The sequence below is a fragment of the Zeugodacus cucurbitae genome, chromosome 6 (assembly GCF_028554725.1).
Source record: "Zeugodacus cucurbitae isolate PBARC_wt_2022May chromosome 6, idZeuCucr1.2, whole genome shotgun sequence".
Lineage (NCBI taxonomy): Eukaryota > Metazoa > Arthropoda > Insecta > Diptera > Tephritidae > Zeugodacus > Zeugodacus cucurbitae.
Window position 1 is genome coordinate 14735409 of NC_071671.1, and position 23476 is coordinate 14758884.

At 35.8% G+C, this 23476-nt stretch overlaps 1 protein-coding gene across 3 annotated transcripts in view; it reads left to right on the plus strand.

Annotated features, from left to right (window-relative positions):
• LOC105219881 (putative polypeptide N-acetylgalactosaminyltransferase 9) overlaps positions 1–23476 on the plus strand; it is a 112177-nt gene that overhangs the window by 52707 nt on the left and 35994 nt on the right. For 2 of the 3 annotated variants that reach the window (XM_054234821.1, XM_054234823.1), the window contains exon 3: positions 10707–10775. The exons of the other annotated variant lie outside the window; for it this stretch is intronic. The gene's annotated coding sequence lies outside the window, so the exon portion shown is untranslated. The remainder of the gene's footprint in view (positions 1–10706; positions 10776–23476) is intronic. 3 annotated transcript variants of the gene reach the window in all.

A 23476-nucleotide genomic window follows, 5' to 3' on the forward strand; every position in this document is an offset into this window, starting at 1 on the left:
ATTCGATTTCTTAAGACAATCCGAAAACAATTTTTTCCGATATTTTTTCTCATAACAGTTTTCTTTTTAATTTATGTACAAATCTACTCCGAAAGTATTTTACTGTTCAGAACACGACTACATGAATTGGCTTAATTTTGTCTTTGCATTTGATTAATTATTTTTATACTCTCGCAACAAAAGTTGCTAAGAGAGTATTATAGTTTTGTTCACATAACGGTTGTTTGTAAGTCATATAACTAAACGAGTTAGATATAGGGTTATATATAGTGTCCGACCGATACAAAAATTTTGACCGATGCCAATGCCGATGCCGATTAATCGGCCAGTTGGCAAAGAATCAGCCGATGCCGATGCCGATCCTTTCATCAACAACTTTATTTAGTAAATTAGTATAGTAACAAAATACAAAGACAAATAACATCACAAAATAAGTAAACAACTCAATTCATATGTAAATATGAAGTTGTTTATTCATTTAATTAATACTCAAAACTTAATAAATTATAATATTATTATAAGATATATGTTGATAGAGATAGAACAAATAAGTTATTCGCGTTTTCTCAAAGCGAATCAGCAATCAGCCATATAGCTTTTTTCTTTTAAGGAGGTATATTGGTGTGATATTTTCAAAAACTCGGTTTTTTTGCTTATTCTATAGTTTATAATTTCGAAAATATCCCGTGAAAGCGGTAAGGTCGTAACTTGAATAGTTTTTGAAATGCAGCGTTCCAAAGAGCAATCGCTCACAGGTATAAGCGCTATAGTTTCGATTATTCGCGTTTTTCTCGAAACGAATTTTCACAAAATTGCTGACATCATAACTCAATGCGACTGACCGATTGGCTTCAAATTTAAACCAAGTGTTCTTGAAGATGTTTACTATACAATGACCTACGATCTTTTTGATTTGTTGAAAACTGACAATTTGGCATTTAAAAAAAGATAATTTTTTACCTAAACAATCTAAACTTTTTTAAAATCAGAACTACGCCATTTTGTTAATGTTTGATATTTTTCAATTATTGTAGGTCATTGTATAGGGAATATATTCAACTTGAATAACATTTTTCAATTTTTTGTTTCAGTTACTCATTCGGTCGGAATCATGTCAGCAGTTGGGAAACTTTTTTTTGGCACCTCCCAAGACAGCCATAACTCCTTTGATTTTCAAAATTTTTGTAAAATAAAAATCTTAAAATATAGTTGAAAGTACACCTTATTATGTCCAAAAAACTTCGAAACATTCGATCGAGTACTTTCTTTAAAAAAATTCACTAAAATCGTCTAATTTTTCATGGGTTACACTGGTATAGCTACTTAAGGACAAATGTGAGCGCTAAGGCCAATATTCGAAAATAGTAGGTCTCGTAAAAAGAATCAGTTAAATTCAAAGAGATGACTTTTGTCATTTATATCTCGCATTGTGAAAGGCGGCAATAGAAACTTCGGAAGCTTGTTTGGGAGGTTCTTTTCCTTTCACCCTATAGTGCAGGCTATCACCAAGTGATTATTACGTGACCCTGTCTATGGCAAACTTTTGAAAATAGTTACGAAAGCTTCTATAATAGTGGCTTTATGACATTATCTTCAAAACCTCAATAACTTTTAACAAAACTGTGCATATTTGACATAATAGAATGTTTCTAGCAGTGCTAAATAAAACCTTTCAAGAATGCAAAATTATTGACTTTCTTCTTACTAGACTTAAATTATAACCATGATGAATTATTAGTTTAGTCAATTGTGATTCACTATGTTATATATGGTAAACAGAAGAAATAAAATTTTATGCTCTAAAGAAATCAAAAAAGTAAAAAAAATGTATTTTAGTGTAACCCGAAAGAAGTAGAAAGAATGGCTAAAAATACCGATGCCGATGCTTAATTTTGTGACCGATACTGGCCGATGCCGATACCAAAGCCGATTAATCGGTGTGTCTCTAGTTATATATATCAAAATGACCAGAGTGACGAGGCGAGTCAAAATCCGAATGTCTGTCTGTCCGTCCGTCTGTCCTTGCAACGGATAACTTGTGTAAAAACTGAGAAACTTGGAACACGTATTCCTTGGCACCCTGAGGAGGTTGCTTTCGAAAATGAGCAAAATCGGATCATTGCCACGCCCAAAAAATGGCAAAAACCAGAAACCTATAAAGTGTCATAACTAAGCCATACATAAAGTTATGAAAATAAAGTTTGGAACATAGGATCGTATTAGGGAGGGGCACATTTGGATGTAACTTTTTTTTGGAAAAGTGGGCGTGACCCCGCCCTCAAATAGGTTTTTTGTATATAAATCGCAAACCAATTAAGCTATATAAACTGAACTTTCCTCAGTTGTTTCTTTTAGCCGTTTCCTTATACAGTCCAAAAATGAAAGAAATCGGATAATAAACCTACACCACCTCCCATACAAAGGTTAGGTTGAAAATGACTAAAAGTGGGTTAACTCACTAACGAGAAACCTCAGAAACACTAAATTTTACAGAAGAAATAGCAGAAGGAAACAGCACTCAGATTTTATTACAAAATGAAAAATGGGCGTGGCATCGCCCATTTATGGGTCAAAAACCATATCTCAGGAACTACTCTACAGATTTCAATGAAATTCGGTACATAATACCTTCTTGGCACCCTGATGACACATGTGAAAAATGAGAAATCGTGTGAAGAAATCGGTTCATAACCACGACAACTTCCCATTCAAATCAATTTTGAATTCCATCTGATTTCTTCACTTTATAATGTGTACATAAGGAACCAATGAAGATAGCGGAATAAAACTTTACACAAATAGTGCATATCATCTCTGGCTTCACTTGAGAACAAATTGTCGAAAACGGACTATAACTTTTCAAGGCCCCTGTTATCGAACATGTTGAACTCCGCGTCTAAGGGTAAATTTTAACCGAAAATATGATAAATCTCTCTGATAATTTAATGTAATTCAGAGGAAATTGTTTACTTCTAATAGTGTATCTCTGTTCCAAAAATTATTAAAATCGGATAATAACATCTCCTAGCTCCCATATACCTAATTATATATATATATATATATTTGGCGTAGGAACCGCTTTAAGCGATTATAGCCGAATCCACCAGAGCGCGCCACTCATTCCTCCTTTTTGCTTTTTGGCGCCAACTGGAAACACCAAGTGAAGCCAGGTCACTTTGCACTTGGTCTTTCCACCGGAGTGGAGGTCGTCCTCTTCCGCGGCTTCCTCCAGCGGGTACTGCATCGAATACTTTCAGAGCTGGAGTGTTTTCTTCCATCCGTACAACATGACCTAGCCAGCGTAGCCGCTGTCTTTTTATTCGCTGAACTATGTCAATGTCGTCGTATAAATCGTACAGCTCATCGTTCCATCGTCTGCGGTATTCGCCGTTGCCAATGTTTAGAGGACCATAAATCTTGCGCAAAACCTTTCTCTCGAAAACCCCAAGAGTCGTCTCATCGGATGTTGTCATCGTCCACGCTTCAGCGCCATACATCAGGACGGGAATAATGAGCGACTTATAGAGTTTGATTTTGGTTCGTCGAGAGAGGACTTTACTTTTCAATTGCCTACTCAGTCCAAAGTAGCACCTGTTGGCAAGAGTGATTCTGCGTTGGATTTCAAGGCTGACATTGTTGGTGTTGTTAATGCTGGTTCCCAGATAAACGAAATTATCTACAACTTCAAAGTTATGACTGTCAACAGTGACGTGGGAGCCAAGACGCGAGTGCGCTGACTGTTTGTTTGATGACAGGAGATATTTCGTCTTGTCCTCATTCACCACCAGGCCCATACGCTTCGCTTCTTTATCCAGTCTGGAAAACGCAGAACAAACGGCGCGGTTGTTGCTTCCGATGATATCAATATCATCGGCATACGCCAGGAGCTGTACACTCTTGTAGAAGATTGTACCCTCTCTATTTAGTTCTGCAGCTCGTATTATTTTTTCCAGCAATAGATTGAAGAAGTCGCACGATAGTGAGTCACCCTGTCTGAAGCCTCGTTTGGTATCGAACGGCTCGGAGAGGTCCTTCCCGATCCTGACGGAGCTTTTGGTGTTGCTCAACGTCAGCTTACATAGCCGTATTAGTTTTGCAGGGATACCAAATTCAGACATCGCGGCATAAAGGCAGCTCCTTTTCGTGCTATCGAAGGCAGCTTTAAAATCGATAAAAAGATGGTGAGTATCGATTCTTCTCTCTCGGGACTTTTCCAAGATTTGGCGCATGGTGAATATCTGGTCCATTGTGGATTTTCCAGGTCTAAAGCTTTAGTCTTTCACACAATACGCTCGACAAAACCTTATATGCGATATTGAGGAGACTTATACCACGGTAGTGGGCGCAGATTGTGGGGTCTCCCTTCTTATGGATTGGGCAGAGCACACTAAGATTCCAATCGTCAGGCATGCTTTCTTCCGACCATATTCTACAAAGAAGCTGATGCATGCACCTTATCAGTTCTTCGCCGCCGTATTTGAATAGCTCGGCCGGTAATCCATCGGCCCCCGCCGCTTTGTTGTTCTTCAAGCGGGTAATTACTATTCGAATTTCTTCATGGTCGGGTAATGGAACATCTATTCCATCGTCATCGATTGGGGAATCGGGTTCGCCATCTCCTGGTGTTGTACTTTCACTGCCATTGAGCAGGTCGGAGAAATGTTCCCTCCATAATCCCAGTGTGCTCTGGACATCCGTTACCAGATTACCTTCTCGGTCCCTACATGATAATGCTCCTTTCTTGAAACCTTCTGTTAATCGCCTCATCTTTTCATAAAATTTTCGAGCATTACCCATGTCGGCCAGCTTTTCAAGCTTTTCATACTCACGCATTTCGGCCTCTTTCTTTTTACGTCTGCAAATGCGTCTCGCTTCCCTCTTCAGTTCTCGATATCTATCCCACCCCGAACGTGTTGTGGTCGATCGCAACGTTGCGAGGTAGGCAGTCTGTTTTCTCTCCACTGCGGAACGACAATTCTCATCGTACCAACTGGTTTTTTGGCGTTGCCGGAGACCAATTGTTTCGGCTGCAGCGGTATGCAATGAGTTTGAGATGCCGTTCCACAGCTCCCTTATATCGAGATGCTGATGAGTGCTCTCAGAGAGCAGGAGTGCAAGTCGAGTAGAAAATCGTTCGGCTGTCGGTTGTGATTGCACCTTTTCGACGTCGAACCTTCCTTGTGTTTGTTGACGGGCGTTCTTTGCTGCACAGAGGCGAGTGCGTATCTTTGCTGCTACTAGATAATGGTCCGAGTCAATGTTTGGTCCTCGGAGCGTACGCACGTCTAAAACACTGGAGACATGTCTTCCGTCTATCACAACGTGATCGATTTGATTGCGCGTGTTTCGATCAGGGGACAGCCACGTTGCTTGATGAATTTTTTTATGCTGGAATCTGGTACTACAGACAACCATATTTCGGGCCCCAGCGAAGTCGATCAGCCTCAGGCCGTTTGGCGATGTTTCCTCATGGAGGCTGAATTTTCCGACTATTGTGCCAAAGACTCCTTCTTTACCCACCCTGGCGTTAAAATCGCCAAGCACGATTTTGACATCGTGGCGGGGGCAGCGCTCATAGGTGAGTTCTAGGCGCTCATAGAAAGCATCCTTGGTCACATCGTCCTTCTCTTCCGTTGGGGCGTGGGCGCAAATCAGCGATATGTTGAAGAACCTCGCTTTGATGCGGATTGTGGCAAGACGTTCATCCACCGGGGTGAATGCCAGGACTCGGCGACGTAGTCTCTCTCCCACCACAAATCCAACACCGAATTTGCGCTCCTTTATATGGCCGCTGTAGTAGATGTCACAAGGACCCACCTTCTTCCGTCCTTGTCCCGTCCATCGCACTTCTTGGACGGCGGTGATGTCAGCCTTTAGTTGTATGAGGACATCAACCAGCTGGGCAGAGGCACCTTCCCAATTAAGAGTCCGGACATCCCAGGTGCATGCCCTCAAATCATGATCCTTAGTACGTTTGCAGGGGTCGTCATCAAAAGGGGGGTTTCTCATCCGAGGCTCGGTGTTTGTTTTCATTGGGGAGATTTTTTTATGTGGTGGGTCCCAAGCCCTACGCACAACCGCACAAGCGGGCTTCGCCTTCTCACTTTAGCTCGCCTCCAAACGGATGTCTGTTAGCTACCCAGGGGATACTTGGTCTAAAACCGGAAGTCGTGAGCTGCTTGAGTCATATGCAAAAGAATCGTTCCTGGCCACTCCCAAGTGAATGGCAATCAGAAACTTTCCTCACTTGCGTGAACTTCAACATATGACCCCATCCCCCTAATTATAGGTTTTTCAAAAATTCGTTGGGCTTTAATCTGCATATATGTATTGGTTAATATGTGAGATACCTTTACGAAATTAAGTGAGTGTATAGTTTTGGATATAGTGTACCTAGCTGGTGAAAATGAATGAAATCGGTTCAGGAATTACCTCAGCCCTCATACACTATATAGGACGATTTTCGTTATTCTATTAAACTTTATGCCGAATTTAAAGGTACATTTGTGTGTTACCTTAATAAAATTTCTTCAATAAATTGCGAGAGTATAAAATGTTCGGTTGCACCCGAACTTAGCCTTTCCTTACTTGTTTAATATAGTTCTATTTCATAGTTGCAACAAAATTACGAAAATTTGCTTAACTCCGAAAAATAGTTATTTGAAAGAAAAAAAATAGTTTTCCTATTTTTATATTCTATATCTGATTTAAAAAATATACGAAAAGTATTTTGGTTGAAAATGAAAATAGTTAAACAATAATTCCGAAATTGATTTGAGGCCCTAAAATCTTTCTCTTAATTTTGCCCATGCAAATAGTTGGGAAAACTCCGAAAAATTATTATTGTCCAAAAGTCTACAGGTTTGAAAATAAAGTCTCAATGGTTTTGAAAATTACTCCGAAATATGTGCTACTCCGAAAATTTTGGAACTTGCTTTAAGTAATTAACATTTTTGCGCTATTCTTAAACCAAATCATCTTCCTTTATACTGTGGGTTTTGCTTTACTACTCACGTCAAGCAAACCAATATAAAATTTGTAAAGACGTGTACCTATGAACGCCCAATTTTTCTAACCATAAACATTAATTACGAAGCATAATTGCTGCTTATTAAACAGTCCAAACGCGTATTAATGGTTGCAGGCCTACAACACATTTTGCACACACCGAAAACCTGTTCGTCCATCAGCGAAGGCTTTCGCATAATTTTTCTACATGAAAATAATATCAACAACTACTGCAACACCTCAAAAGCTATTAATCGCACATTAAGTGCACGCACTTGAAAATAAATCAAAAAGCCAGACTATTTTTCAACGCCACTCTGAATGAGTACAACTTTATAAACAATATTGCCGATGAGACACGCCCCCAAGAAAACGAAAAAGCACTTAAAACAACAAAAACAAAGTAACATGAGAATAAGTATAAAGTTTGGGTAGTGTAGCACGAGGCACCATGACAGGTCGAGGCTGCGAGAGATGAGATTGATGAGGAAGCCTCGTGATTGGACTAGTTGTATTATGATCTGCACTTTAAGCAAAAATTATTGTTGCCGGACACGCACACAGGAAGGTTGCCACTTGCGTTTAAATGTTAAATGCGCTCTAAAGTGACTAGCAAAATGGCAACAACAACAACATTAGTGAGACAGCAGACTCCTACTTTGCGGCATAGTTTATAAAAAGTCCGCTAAACGCACGCACTCACGAAATTACTTAGTTGGCGAAAAAGAGCGAGAGGAAAAGAAAAATACTGAAACAAAAACAAAATTTACGAAACATTGATGAGCTCCATTATTTAATCTGTTTTGCCGCAATTTTAATGTTGATCACCGCGCAGCTTACAAGCAGCCTGTCTGCAAGCTCATACGCCTGGCAGTATGCTTACACACACACTCTCTCATATATTCCGCTTGCTCACCGTTGGCTTGTCGCGTTGCCGACCTACCATGAGGGTGTGTTAAATTGTTTAATGAACTACAATAATGTTGATAATAATATTTAATATACTTACTAGACCGCTTGCACCCGCTCAGACAGTCAAACACACACGCACTCAAGCTAAGTAAGACGCAGTGTTTGTGCTATTTTGACGCCAAAGGCGATGACTAAGCTCTTCAATAAACATATAATATAGCGTATGATATAGCGTTCGGCAATGATGAAGTGCTTAATATTTATATAGTGTGTTATTGTTGTTTTTATTAAGTCATACACATAACTACAAATATGCTATATATACTTGATACAATATATGTATAAAATATATGTAGATATTTCCATAAATATTGCTTGGAGTGCTGTTTCATTTAAGTCTCTTAAATTTTATTGTCTAAGTTTGCCTAATAGGTTTTGTTGACTGGCTGCTGTGGACCCTGTGGGTGGCGCTTGCGAATCGAATTTTTGTTTGCCATCACTTTTGTATTTGTAATATATTTTTGATGGTTCATTATTATTTAATGCTGCTGTCTACTTAATAGTGAAGAAAAAATGGCGGCATTGTTGAAAGCGCACAGTTTTCACAAATCATTTTATTGATTGATTTCTCTTCATACCTCAATATGAACAGATAGTTGATCCGACCGAAAAATGTTAAGAATTCCCCGAATTTGAAAAAAAATTACAAATACAGTTGAACTTCCCTAACTCGAATCACCATAATCCACAAAAAAAAAACTTCGAGTGACAGAAATTTTCGTTAAAACATACAAGAAATGAGTTATTTTTGGCGATTTTTATTATATTTATAAAATATTGTATTTTAAGGCTGGATAATATTTCATAAAGATATTTTATAATTAATTTTCGATTATCATCTGTTACTAAGAGATTCACTTTAAATATTATATTTCTGCTATTTCATACCACAAAGTGTTAACATATTCATAAATTAATTTTATTCCGAGTACCTATCAAGCAAGACGCTGTCTAAGTTTGTTCGAATTAGCATATTTCTTATTAGAAATTCTATAAATTTATAGTCGTGTCAATTTATAAAGGAAGAAAATAGTAATAAAACCAAAAACAAAATCGGCGTGTATGCGACCATGATGAAATGAAGTCAAAATATATGTATATGGACATAACAAGTTTTTGGAAACACGTTAAAATGCAAATGATTTGCAAAGTCATAGAAACAAAGAGACGCGATGATGCCCAAGCAAGAAGCATTGTAGTAGAGGTAGTAGTTAGGAAGATGTAGCAAAAATTCACGGAAATTCACATACATTTTCATTAGGTAATGAGTAGTAGAAAAAGTTGAAATGATGGAAATGTAACGACAGCTATGAAGCTATGAAGGTTAATGCCTTAGTTTAGTTACTTCAGCTCAGCTTTCCAAAAACATAATGATTTACGATTCTAAAATAAATTTCGGCGGCTTAAAATAATATTTATGAAAAGAGTTAAGATCTTTAAATTGAAATTGTTGGCCCAAAGTTGTTTTTACATATTAAATGTTGTTTTCATAGATTTTCGAAATTTCATATCATTCTTCTTTCACAATAGCCAGTACATTTATTACTCTCATAATTTATTATTTACAAATATAAAGTGTTTGTAAATAATATTAATAATTAATAGCTTGCTAATGCAAATATCGACACGATTATAAAGAAGAGAAAATTTAATATTTAATTCATCTCTAACTAAACCTCATTAAGCTCATTCTTAATCTGTTGTAGTTGAGAGAAAAAAGTAAAGAGGAATAAGAAATACATGCCAGTGAAGGTCGTAGCAATAAATCAAAGAAACTAACCGTTTTAATGAAAGTGGTGAGAGATTGAATTAATGGACATTAAATTGGTATTGAGAATGTTGAATAAAAAATAATTTTTTTCTTGCTCGTTTATTGAATTTATAATGCTAGAAGATATCGAAATAAGATGATGATTAACATTTCATAATTATGCATTTACTCTAACAGAAATTAAGTTCACTTTTTTCTGGTTTTAAAAGTATTATATTATTTCTGTGTTATCTCTTCTTTTTGCTAAATTTATTTCCCATAATCTGTAGTTTTTGCAAAGAACGGAGGCAAATTGTCGATAAAAAAATAATATATAAACCGAATATGAAATAGGTATACGAATGAAACGTATAGTAAATCCAACTACTTGAAAGTGTCAAAGTCTCCCTTAATCTAACCGTTTGAGCAACATCGTTTACAATTTTTTATAACAACGTTCTGTTCGCCACTTCTCTGCTCCCTTTGTTAAGCCCTGATTTTGAAATTAACAAAAAGTTACCTAAATCGAATTCAGCTAAGAGTATTTGATAACTGGATACTTAAATTATTATTCTATCTAAATTCTATACAATTTTGCCAGTCTATTTAATTTTGAGCAGTTACATGACTTGCAACGTATCATCTTGACTTTAGCCTATCCACATGAAAACTAAAAAAATTGAGATATTCAATTGATACTTTTTTAGCTTCAATATCTTCCAACTTTCGCCTGCCTAAAATATGTTATTGTTTTGTACAGATTTTCATTTTAATTAACTATGTGTTGATTACCTACAAAAGCACATACACACATAGATCTGTGCATTTCGGCTTTTATTCTAGTTTGTAGCTACGAATGCCTTGATTATACTCAACATTTCCAATGAAATGAACAAATCAAGTTTTAGATGAATTTCGTAGAATTTGAGTTTAATTAAATTCGCATGTGTTTTCCATTATTTTGTTTCAATTTCAGATAACAAACGAAGTGCTGTTATTCATTTGATTGCAGACGAACGCACTATTTTTTGCTAAGAGGAAATAGGTAAGCAAAGATAAAACTTATTTTATGGATAAAAGTGAATGAAAAGTACAGTAGAAGAACAATTAATTGAAATGTTTAAAAACAAGCACTAGTCAAATAGTGAAATTGGGTTAAAATATTTAATTGCAGTGGTGGAATGGGCTCTTGACCTAAATTTATTCTAATTTAAATTTAATTGTATTTATTTTATTACATTTTTTAAAACATCTGAATGTAAAGTATTAGCATTAAAATTGAACAACTTACGTCCTACTATGAACTTCCTCGTCTCTGTAGAAATATCAATTGAAGACTTCTATGAGGAATAATAATCGTTAGACGAAAACTACGTTATGTTTTTACAACAACTGGGGCCTAACCCACGTCTAAATATATAGCAGTTATGCACTTAACTAGAAATGCCTTCCGGGTTTATCCCCACTAAAACTCTAGTTCAATCCTATCTGTGATTTGTTACATAAATCCCTTAGTTAAGGAACTGAGCTCGAAACCAACATCCATCAATATTCAAACACAAATCAAATATTGACTACACAGATTGCCAATTAAGCCACCGAATAAATAAAATGCTTCACCAGCGACTACCAGAAATAAAACAACAAAAAATATAACATGCATGTATGCGCAATAACCATTCGGCAATAAAACCCGCAATGCTTGGTACAATACATATAAATACATAAAAATGCGTACAACATGCCGGCAGAGACCTCCGTATGTAAAGGTTTAAGCTGTCCTGTATCCATGGTGCAAACCCACTGCATGTCTGTAAAAAATTGGCAAAGCCAGCTTGGTGCCTGCCACTTTTACAATCCGGCTTTAAACATATTTGCTACACCCGACGCAACCTGCCACAGAAATGCTCCTTTATAATTCTTTGCCTACCAGTTTATACTTTTACTATGATTTTAAGCAAATCGGTTTTATTGTACAACAACAAATCATGTGTGAAGTGTACAAATGAGAATAGCATGCAAAATAGCATATTATATTGATTTCTTTAGACTTTAGTGTGTCTATAGACATTTTCACTTAAATAAAACTTCAGCAAAATTTAGTCCAAATTAGTCCATTCATGTATGTTCTTTGACATCTTATTCATCAGCTGTTCCTTTATCAAATTTTCAACACCTCAAAAAAAATATTTATTTCTATATATAAGTATGTATGCATATTTGTATTTTTTATAGTGAAGCCACCATTCATCTCGCTAAAATCATAATTTGTTTTGGTTCTTCATGTCTTGCAATTTATTTACTTAGACTTGATATCGCGTCTCTGATAAGCGTAAAATTACTTTGCACCGCATATTTACAAAATTATTTTTATTATATTTTGTACTACTACTTGAAAATATATGTTCACAGTTAATTATAATTATTTATAGCACGAAATGCACAATGTAATACAAGTTTTAGTCTACGTGGTTAACAACATTCAGCTCCCAATGCTTTCTTATTACCCTTATCTTAAAAATCGTTTTAATCATTGAATACTGGATATATAAATTCGAATATTAAGACCTATAAATTTGCGACTAATGCTGCTCTCAGTTGAAATTCTCCTAAAGATAATGTTTTCATCTCTGTTGTCATAGCAGGAGCAGTGACTCTCTTAATACATGCCCTTAAGTAAAAGTTTTTCATTCAAACAGTTTACCAGTTAAACTTTTTTTCGGCTCTATTCTGTTTACATTGGGATAGCCAAAGGAGTAGGTGCAGCCTTTGCATTATTAATATGTTTTTCAGAATTTTCGGGGTGTGAATTTAATAACTATGTTACATGTTTGCTCAAATATTCCTATAATTATTATTATTAACTTGATTCGCTCTGATTGGCTTAAAATGTATTTATGTCCATTTATCTCCTTAGTCACATAACTATTACGAAGAAACTACTTCACACTTAACATAAATGTATAAATATATTTCCCAAAATATTTAGGACTATCACGCGTACATTTGCTTCTTTCTTCTTGTGTGTTTGGTGTCAGTGTATTTCATTTATTTTTTTTCGGCCAATCCTTTAAGCGTGAGCATTCCCACTTATTGAATTACTACATAAAAGTCGATTAACCTAGAATTCGATAGCAGGATTAATAATTAAAGTATGTAAATTATTAAAAAAATATTTTGCTACAGAGGTTGCCATATTAAAACATTTGAAATTTAGTTAAAAAATAAATATATATATTAAAAATCGTATGCTAAAATAAAGGATGATATATGACATTTTACCTATATATAGTTGTGAACTTTTTTAGTTTGAAATTATCTACTAATAAGTATACTTAAATTGATAACTTACAATGTCCTTTATATAAATCTGATCAGTTCGTAATTTGGTCACAAATTTAATCCTCACATATTACTGAAAAATATTATTTTTATATTGTCGGTCTTCAAACATATGAAATCATTTCACTCAAATACACAACCTTTAACTCTATATAACATTGAAAAATTTGTAGTAAACTTAAAACTATCATACAATTTATTTGCATAAAGAAAAACCGCAATCCTTGCCACAATGTCCCATAATCCCGCCGGCAACTGGCTACAAAAGCTATTACTGGATGAAATTTGCTAATATATACATATGCATATAACGACGACTATTTTTCATATGTTCTAACAAAATGCCGTTAGGCGGTTAACAAAGTGCCATTGTAGGCGACAAAGGGAAGTAGTCGTAAAACCTTTTTGGCGGGCAGATCATTTTACGCGTTCGAACAAATTTATTTATTTTGCTTTGGGGTTTGCCACGCGCACATTTGCAACAACAAGAGATATGTATTGTACGCAAGTATTTGCATATTGGAGTGCCTGCTAAATTTCATTTTGGCTAACCACAACCGCACACACACACGCTTGACAGTGGAAGAGCTCAACTCTAACTCCTCAACATAATAGTAATTGCGATGAGGGAGACTTATGACACACACTCCTATACATACTATATACATACATACATACACAGAAGCCTTTTCAAATGTCGTATGTAAGGGTTAAATGCTAGTACCCACTACGGCGGTAGGCCATAGGCTTGCAGCTCACAGCTTGTTTGCGGCATTCGCTGGGCGTGTTAGATGGACAAACACGCTATTACGGAACCGAAAAATATGTGCTGTAAATTTTTATACGCGGGGACAACTTTGTTATACGAGTATACAATATTTTAGTTAGCTATGAAACTGAAAGGAAAATCTGAATAAAGTTTAGTTAAAATTGGTTTTTTTATTAACTATATTTATTTAATATCTATTGCTGCTCTTATTTAACAACATATTGATCAGCTGGCTGCTGCGGGCCAGAGGTCATGGTTAAACCAAACACATTGTTTTTGTTGTCACTTATGTTGTTGCTGTTACTGCTGCTTTTGCATAGATATATATTACTGCCCCTGACAGGCGTGCGAATGGATAAACGTTGTTGATATATTTATTTGCTTGATCACACGGTATGCGAAAAAATATAAAAAAGATTTAACCAAGGCTATGAGCAATATTTATATCGAAAATATAAGCTTTTTCCTCAGGGACGTTCGCACTTTACACAACTGCTGCGACTAATAAATCGTATGCCGGACAGACCGATGGCAATTAAAAATGCGACACAATATATAGTAAATTTAGTTTTCGCAGGCCAGCGCTTCACAGACTGCGACAAGGTTATTAAGCGGTTTGTTGGTTAACGCTAAAGGCGAGTAACTCAAAATTACAAATATTCCAAAATTGTCCTCATAAAAATGACCAGACTTTTTAAGGAATTTCAGGACTAGAGTTCACCTGGTTGACTTGGCTTAAAGTAAAGATTTCCTTATCGTAAACTGAAATATTTTTTTTATGGACTTATATGTAGAGAATCTAATCAAATATTCCGTGGTTCTATCGATATTAATCAAGTCTTAATACCTGCAAAAAACGAGTTTTTCTAGGATAGCAGATATTTACACCCTGAATAGGGTATATTAAGTTTGTCACGAAGTTTGTAAAACCCAGAAGGAAGCGTCGGAGGCCCTATAAAGTATATAAATAAATGATCAGTATGTTGAACCATGTCCGTCTGTCTGTCTGTCCGTCCGTCCGTCCGTCTGCCTGTCTGTATATATACGAACTAGTCCTTCAGTTTTTAAGATATCGCAGATTTTGCAGATGTTATTTTCTCTTCAAGAAGCTGCTCATTTGTCGGAACTGCCGATAACGGACCACTATATCATATAGCTGCCATACAAACCGAACGAAGAAATGCACCTGTAAAGGGTATATTAGCTTCGGTACAGCCGAAGTTAACGCTTTTTCTTGTTTAAATATATTAATAGATAGTAAGCATATTATCTATATGCTGCATTACTCGTAAAACTTAAAAAATATTCTTTAATAGCTCAACAAATATATTGTTACAGAATAAGGAGGTACTGAACGAAGAAATTATAGAACAATTTTGCCATGATAAAAAACATAAACATAAATAAAAAGTGGAAAATTTTCCTCTACTATGTCGCTTATCTGTTGGCCTCATCTCTGAGTTTATTATTGTCTCTATGAGTGATTAACGATTTCCATTTAATTAAAAGCTTTCTCACAAAAAGTGTGTTCATTAACTGCATATTGATTTTTTTCCTACGACCATACAGTCATATAGTGTGTGTTGTACTTTTCGATGTCCTTCACGTCCTTGATTTCCCCCTAGGTCAAGCGTCTAGAAGTTTTGTTTTTGATTTTGCGTGAAACGTTTGTACTTACTTGATTGCGATCGAATATAGTGTGTATGTGCGGCACATACGAAAGCGCAGACATAAAAAGGTTTTGCGTGCGGTTTTTATGAACAGAACTATTTACATAGCAATTTAAGGGTATATAATTATGAGGGCTTTCTCGAACACTGCGGAAACACAAACACCACTCAGGTTAAAATCAATAGCTCATTTGCATATACATAGGTATAGTGAGCGGGGGGGTTAAAGTATGTAGCTTTAGGAGCTTTAAGCTCTTCGATCATACAAAAAAACCAATATACTTACAAATATACTAATTTATATAAGCCAGACTCTGCTGCCACGTAACAGCTTTGGAATTTCACTAAATGGCTGCATGCGCAATCCTTTCGTTGAGGTTTTGGACCTCCCGAGCCAAACAGACATTTCTGAATCGATAACGGCACTACACGTTTTGTATGTATTTATATATGCGAAACCCATTAAAGGATATTTGAACAGGCGCATTCACTTTTGTTGGCTTGTCAAAGCAAAGCAGCCACAGCTGTGAAATGTCTGAACTAACAATCGACTTGGCTGCTGGCCAAAAACTCAAAAATGCTTTAGACAAGACGAGGTGAAAGCCAGCCCGCAGTTGAAGGGTTTGCGCTGCAGCGCTTGTTTAAAGTAAATAAACGAGAACTTATGCAAGTACTAGAAACTGCAGTTTGCAAACATCTAACAACTGCCAATTGCGAGCTCTTCCTTTTACGAATGGAGTAATGAAAATCCTAATTTTGGGTGAATATTAAATGAAACAGTTTGCAAATTACTGCATAAAGTACTTTAACTGCCAGCACAACAATAAAATAAATTAGAATAATACACCACCAGCCGATAAATATGCGCCCAGAAGTGTTTAAAAGGGAGTTGTTGGCTGTAGAACTACGTCTACATAAATAAATATATTCACCAATATATCATGCAATTGTTTCTAAAATTGTTAAAATTTATTTAATTCGTACTAGTTGCGAAGCAACAAATATTGGACTAGTTAATGGTTAACTATTCGTCGGAATTAAAATAATAAAATTACTACTTTATATAATACTTTATATTCAGATTACTGGGTCAATCAACCGCTGATATCAACTTATAATTTTTGTATGTGCCAAGCACCCAATTAAGTGAGTGCTGAGTATAGAAAAATTTGAACAAAAAACATAGTTTCCAAATTAAAATTATTATGAAATTCTGCAGCAATTTGCAATTCCTGCAATAAACTGCAGCCAATTATCACTACACCAACATGGATACACGGCGTATACGTGGGCGGCATGCTGTTGATTGTCACGTATCAGTAATGAAAATTATTTTACGTAATGTGTGTATGTAAGAACACATGCTTCCTTTTAAGTGTGAAAAACTCTTCAGTGATGACATAATTTCTCCTAGGTAAAGTGTTTTGGGTTAAGAAAAAAATTATTATATGAAAGAACTTTTTGACGTGAATTTAATATGAAAATAATAAAAACAAAATATTTTTTTAATAAGTTTAGCCTAAAATTATGCATCTTCAAGTTCCTGTTATTTGTGATACCTGAAATTATGCTTTTAGAGTGTAGTCCTGACGAAAGAGGCAAGAAAATTTAATGAAACACTGAATGTATAAATACATTGTATAAAAAAATTCATTAAAATAAAACAATACTCTCGAAAATGGTAAGACGTTAAGAATAGTATGCTAAGTTCGCATTTTTCCGTGAACAAAATACTACTAAAAATGTACTTGGAATGTCCGCCACTTCTCACCACTAGCATTTAATGCGAACTAAATTAACCACAAAGTAAAAGCATTTGCCACGTTTAAAGTTTTTTTTGGTGCGTTGGGAAAACTCAATCACCGGAAAAATTAATTTTTCTGGTTAATGCAATCGAATTCTGTCACCAAAACACACCGAAACAGAGTAAAACACGAAAGCACAAATGCTTTGAAATGCACGAGTTGCGTGCAGTGCTGGAAAATTAGACTCTATTTGGGAAATTACGTCGAAAATTCCAAATTTCGGGTCACTAAACGCTGATTTGGTGCTGCGAGCTTACATACGTCAGCTAGTGGAAATGTGTCGGGGTGCTTGTCGATCAAGTGCTGTAACTACAACACCCTAGAGGCGCTGCGGCCATTGCATTGTTACATTCAACCCTTCGGGACGCAAACTCACGTTCATGAATTATTCCAACAGTGCAATTAATGGTAAATTTAGTGCAAAGTGGCTTTTGCAATATATGTGTTTCTGCTCGAGTGTGTACATGTGTGTGTATGTACTCTACGAAAGTAAGTTAGTCAATGGCTTAGTCGCCATTAAATGACGCAAATGCAGTTGAGAAGGCAAATTGCGGAACGCTTCAAACAATCAGTTGCGACTGGAGCATTATTTTTTGCTGAAAAATAAAATAGAGTTGGAAAGCATTTTTAGGTTTAAACGAATTGAAAGAGAATATCTTCAATATAATTTCAGCATTTTTGTCCAACAACAGAACCATGTTAGGAGGCAGAACGCAAATTCAGTATTTAAATGAACTATATATTTCAGTCAATTAATTTATATCATAGCGAAAATTAAACCGAATTAATAATTTTTTTTGGACTGTTTGTAAAAAGTGTGAAATTTTTAAATGGAAAAATATATGTCCATGTAGGATACAAATCACTTAAATATCTACATCAAGGTGAAGAGAATTCGAATTCAACTATTTTTAAGTAAGGCTGGCACACATAAATAATTTTTTATTAAATCAAACTCAAATACTTATGTATATATAGTCACTCCTTAGAATGTCAAAATAAGAATGAAAAGTAGGAGTTTATAATAACCAAAAGTAAGCAAATATTTTTGAATCGTTAAAAATTACGGGACAACCAAATATTTGAAATTTGGTAACATAATATTTATTTGACTTGCAGTTGTTATTTTTTTATAAATTAACTAAATATTTTTTAAATTATTTAAATATGCTTCATACTAAACGTGCCTATGAAATATTATTGTTTTATTATTTTAGATATTCTGGAAAATATCTCCCCTATTGTTTATTGTTCTCCCTGTTATATTCAATATTTGTTATTCAGTTAATTTTTAATTATTTCTACAATTTATTTACTTACAGGTAAGTAAAGTCTTTGAGTAATATGTAAACAGTGCTTCTTCAAGTGCTGATCCCAGGTATATCAAATTGAATTAAATACAATAATATTTTTATTGTTTGCAATTCTCTTCATCTTTTTACCTATACCATGTTCAACTTTTAGAATTATATAAAATTCCTAATATAAATTTCATTGAACTTTGTATATTTTCTAATATGTTTAAGGTGCTTTACATGAAATAAAATTCCGCTATTTCTAACCCCAATCAATGTAATATTTTCTATCTTTGGTTTAGTTACTCCCTCTCTTCTTTTTGAACTTAACATAAGCTTACGCATCAGGTTTTGTTGGGAAACGAAATTGCATTATACAACCTTCACCTTGCGGTTGCAGCTTATTTGTTGTTGCTACTTCTGTATACCAACTTTTATATGCACCTTGCAAAAATTGTTGTCTTATAGTCACTAAACCTTTTTAATGCGATTGAATTTCGCTTTAACCATTTAATCGCTAACAATTCGAGAAATAACGCATACAATAAAAATAATTTTGCTGAGCTAGCATATGCTAGTTACATATAGCACAATAACTGTATATGTGTACATATAAAAAAGAAAGAAATGAATTAGTAAAAGCTGATTTTTATACTCTTGATTGATATCATAAGAACTAATTTCATTAAAAATGTGTTGTATTGATGAGTCGGTAATAGTAGCAGACTGGTCACCTTTGGTGTATTTCTGAATTGTAGAAAACAAATTTTCCTAAGTTGTTTTAGTTGAACTACTACTTTTCAACCACTATTCCTGTGCTTGAATTTGCAACGACCAATTACCTTAACAATAAGCTTTCCTTAATGTATGAAGGGGTATATCTTAGTATGTATGTGTGTGCATATACCTTCATTTAAACATATTAGCGGTACATTTCTGCGTTTAATCGCTCTTCCGCATTGTTGAGCGCTTATAACTATATGATGCAATAACGTTTATATTATGCTACATAGTACTTGTAATTGTAACATGGTGCATGTGGCACGATTTAAACATTTGCGCATAGTTTAGCTTTTATTAGGTTAAGTGCATTGCTTCTTTTATATTCTTTATTCTGGTTGTTTCTATTTCACATGCTTCTCTGCGAACTGGTCTACTTCGACCGTTTTGCCTATAAAAAATTCTAAGCGATTTTTACTTTTTATTCGTGGCTTTTTTCTGTGGGTATACTTACAAGCGCTGACGTAAATAATAATACTAGGGGCCGTATTAAATGGCTATTAATGTGAGTATGTATGCTACTGTATGTGTTGACAATGCAAACATACTCCCACAACTAAAGTGTGTACATATATATTCCCTATAAGTATGTACACATGTGTATGTATTTTCAAATCTGCATTCTTATTTCTGCCGTTTGGCATCATTTCGTCGTTCTCATTCCTTTGCCTTTGCTTTGATAGTGGCTTGTATATAGTTTATGTGTATATTCTACGAACATATATATATTATTTTGTCCACTTTACTTTGCTTGGCGTTGTATGCTTATCCACTTAACCCTCTTAGCTCACAGTAGGTTGCTGAGGCGTTCAAATGTGGCTGCGCTTCAGCGAAAGTTCATTGAGAAAAAGTATGCGACCACAAAGGAATGTGGGATGTAGGGCTCAGTCTGCTTATTTTCATTGAAAAACGGCTTCCTTCTGCTGGTTAGCAAATGATAATATTATTATTAGGTGGCCAATTAAATGAATATGAATTGGAAATTATTCTTCGAATTGAAGGCTTATATTTTGAGTTAATGTTTAGTCTTTATTGGAACAAAAGCGAATTTTAAGTGGATTTTAGAAGAGTTTAAAAGCTTTCCTCTAAAAATACTGTAAGAAATTTACGAAAATAAAATTATAAATTTTATGACATAATTTTCCTTTGGCAGTCTTCTAATAGAGAGTTGATTTTCTATTGAAATGTATATTTTTACTAAAAAAATTCTAATACCAAAGTACGAAAAAATTGACATAAGCCGGGTAGGGACTGATGTGTCCAAATTATTCTAAAGTCAGGACTGTCGAAATGGGAAGACTTCAAACTATATGATGGTATAAATATGGACCTAGATTTACATGGAAAAAGATATGAGCTTTTAAGCTCATTAGACCGTATATTTGAGTAAAGCTACAACCGCGTTGATTTCTTCATATACACAGTCGATATTGACTTTTATGTGGAACAGCAAATAATAGAGAGCGATTAATTTCTTCGTGAATCAGCAATACAAAGATCTAGAGATTTCTCATTTAGCTTTGAACAGAACTCACAAGAAACGGAATATAATTCTGAGTGATCATTTATACTTTAGGACTTAACTAACTTTAAGAAGTTAGTTTGAAAACTAATTTACCATTTACCATAATTACCCCACAAACAGAAATTTAATCACCGGTAATGACAATTCGCTGCAACATCAATCAGAGCACAAATGTTGCGGTAAATGATGGCAGTTGCTGAGCCGAGATTGACGCTAACATTGTAGCTAGCTGATACACATACACTTCTACTTTGGTACATATATCCACACATACGTTTATTACAGCCGGTGTTTGTGCAGATAATGTTTTTGGCTATCAACGTCGTCATTTTCAACATCATCTCAATTTCCGCTGCTAATGTGCCGTTATACACGCATACAAACCCATGTGTATTCACAACATACATACATATAATACAATAATCATTAGTGCAACTTGAAAGTACCGATCTGAGGAGACAGGATATTGTGGAAAGCGGTTACAAAGAACATTACCAAAAGATTAAACGTAATTTTTGCGAAGTTCGTGATTTGGTTGACAGCTATATGGCAGCATATGGCGCTAATTGCCACTAAGAAAACATGTTTCTGGTATTTGGAACTTTTCTTTGCAAAATCAAAGTAGTAACTTGTATTTATAAAGTTGATTATTTTCCGTTGAAAAAATTTTTCTCACGAAACTTCACCTCAAGCCATTCATTAAAACAATTAAACAGTTAGTTATCCAAGTGAATTCATTTCTATCGTAAAATTATAGATTTACACACTTACATCCATTCACATATAAATATTTGTTTTCAAACTGTTTTAGAAAGTTGTTTACCACTAATGTCCATAAGAGTGGAGATAGCATTCCGCCCTGCGGAGTACCTCTACAGACTTCCTTGGTCGCACTGGCATCATTCCATTCTGCTTTTATCTTTCTAGACATCAAGAGGTTTTTCACCCACCTTTGTATGACAGGCTCAACACCCATTGTCTCAATACTTCGCAGTATGGATTCCGTAAACACATTATTGAATGCTCCCGAAATGTCCAGGAATGCTCCCAGAGCATATTCCTTGTATTCTAGAGCTTTTTCAATGTTATATACCAATGAATGGAGTGCAGTTTTGTATACGCATGTTGCGATTTGGACAAGCTGCCAGGAGGCGCTGTGTCTCTTATATGTACATCTAGTATTTACTCCAGCGCCTTCAGAAGGAAAGAGGTAAGACTTATGGGCCTGAACTCTTTCGAGTAGGTTGGATTGTTCTTACCTGCCTTCGGTATGAAAACCACCCTAGCTTAAACATCCTCTGAATATCACTCCGTGATTATACACTCGGACAGGATAACAGCAGTATTTCCTTCGTGTGGAGTGTTAACCGGGTTCTTGCATCCCGGAGAGTGTGCGCTAACTAGAACCTCTAAGGAGTCCCTGCAATTCTCCGTCCACTCTCCGTTGTTTCTGCGAACCAGGACTGGCGAGAGTGGCTTTTAGATAACAGTTTTCTAAGTCTTGCCACCTCATTTGTTCTTTCAAAGCTGCTACAAAAGTTTTTCCAGGACTGTTGTTTGCTCCTGCGCGTTAACTTTTTGTAGTCTCTTAACAGATCCTTATATTCATTCCAACATTCCTCGCTCTTCGCTAGCTTGGCCAAGTTGAAGATTTTCCTTACACTGCGTCTACACGATTCGAGCTCCTTGTTCCACCAAGGGGGTCTCGTTTTGCGTTTGGGCCGCAGCATAGGACAAGCGGAATGATAAGCTTTAGTAAGAGTGCTACAGAAGAGATTCACACCGTCCTCTAACTCTTGTGGAGAGTTGAACACGCACGGTCTAAGTCTTTTACCAAACAGTATTTGTCGGTAACGTACCCAGTTTGTAATTCTGGGGTTTCTTCTAGCCTCAAGTCTAGCTTTAACCTCCTTTCTTATAGAGAAATGTATATATCTATGGTCAGAGAATGACGGTGTACTTAGCACCCTCCAGTTCTCAACCGTTGTACCACTACTGGTGTAAAGTGTAAAGTCTAGGACATATACGTCCTATATACGTAGGTTCCTCCCTCCGGTTTGCTATCACTAGACTACTCATTAATATAAAGTTTAATAGGGACTCACCTCTTGCATTGATATCTCGGCTTCCCCAAATCGTGTGGTGCGCATTAGCGTCAGCCCCAACTACCAGCGACTGTTTCCTTTTGCTGGATGTAGCCACCAGCCTCTGGAGTTCTGCAGTCGGAGCCTCGCCGTCATGTGGCAGGTAACAGGATGCAAGGAGTATGAGCTCATCCCTGCAATCATTTACCGCCACCACCGTCAGGTCATCTGTGGAGAGATTTAACTTAACATGGGAATACAGCTTTTTGCTTACCAGTACCGCCGTTCTTACCTTGTTAGTGACGCTCGGGGTATATGTTGTGTAGTTAGGTGACTTTAGTCCAGCGACCACGTTACCCGATGCTATCCATGGTTCCTGGACTAAAGCCACATCGTAGCCGCCCTTCTCTAGATTGAGAAGGAGTTCGGCAGATGCGATCTTACTTTTGTGGAGGTTCACCTGAAGTACCGTCAGC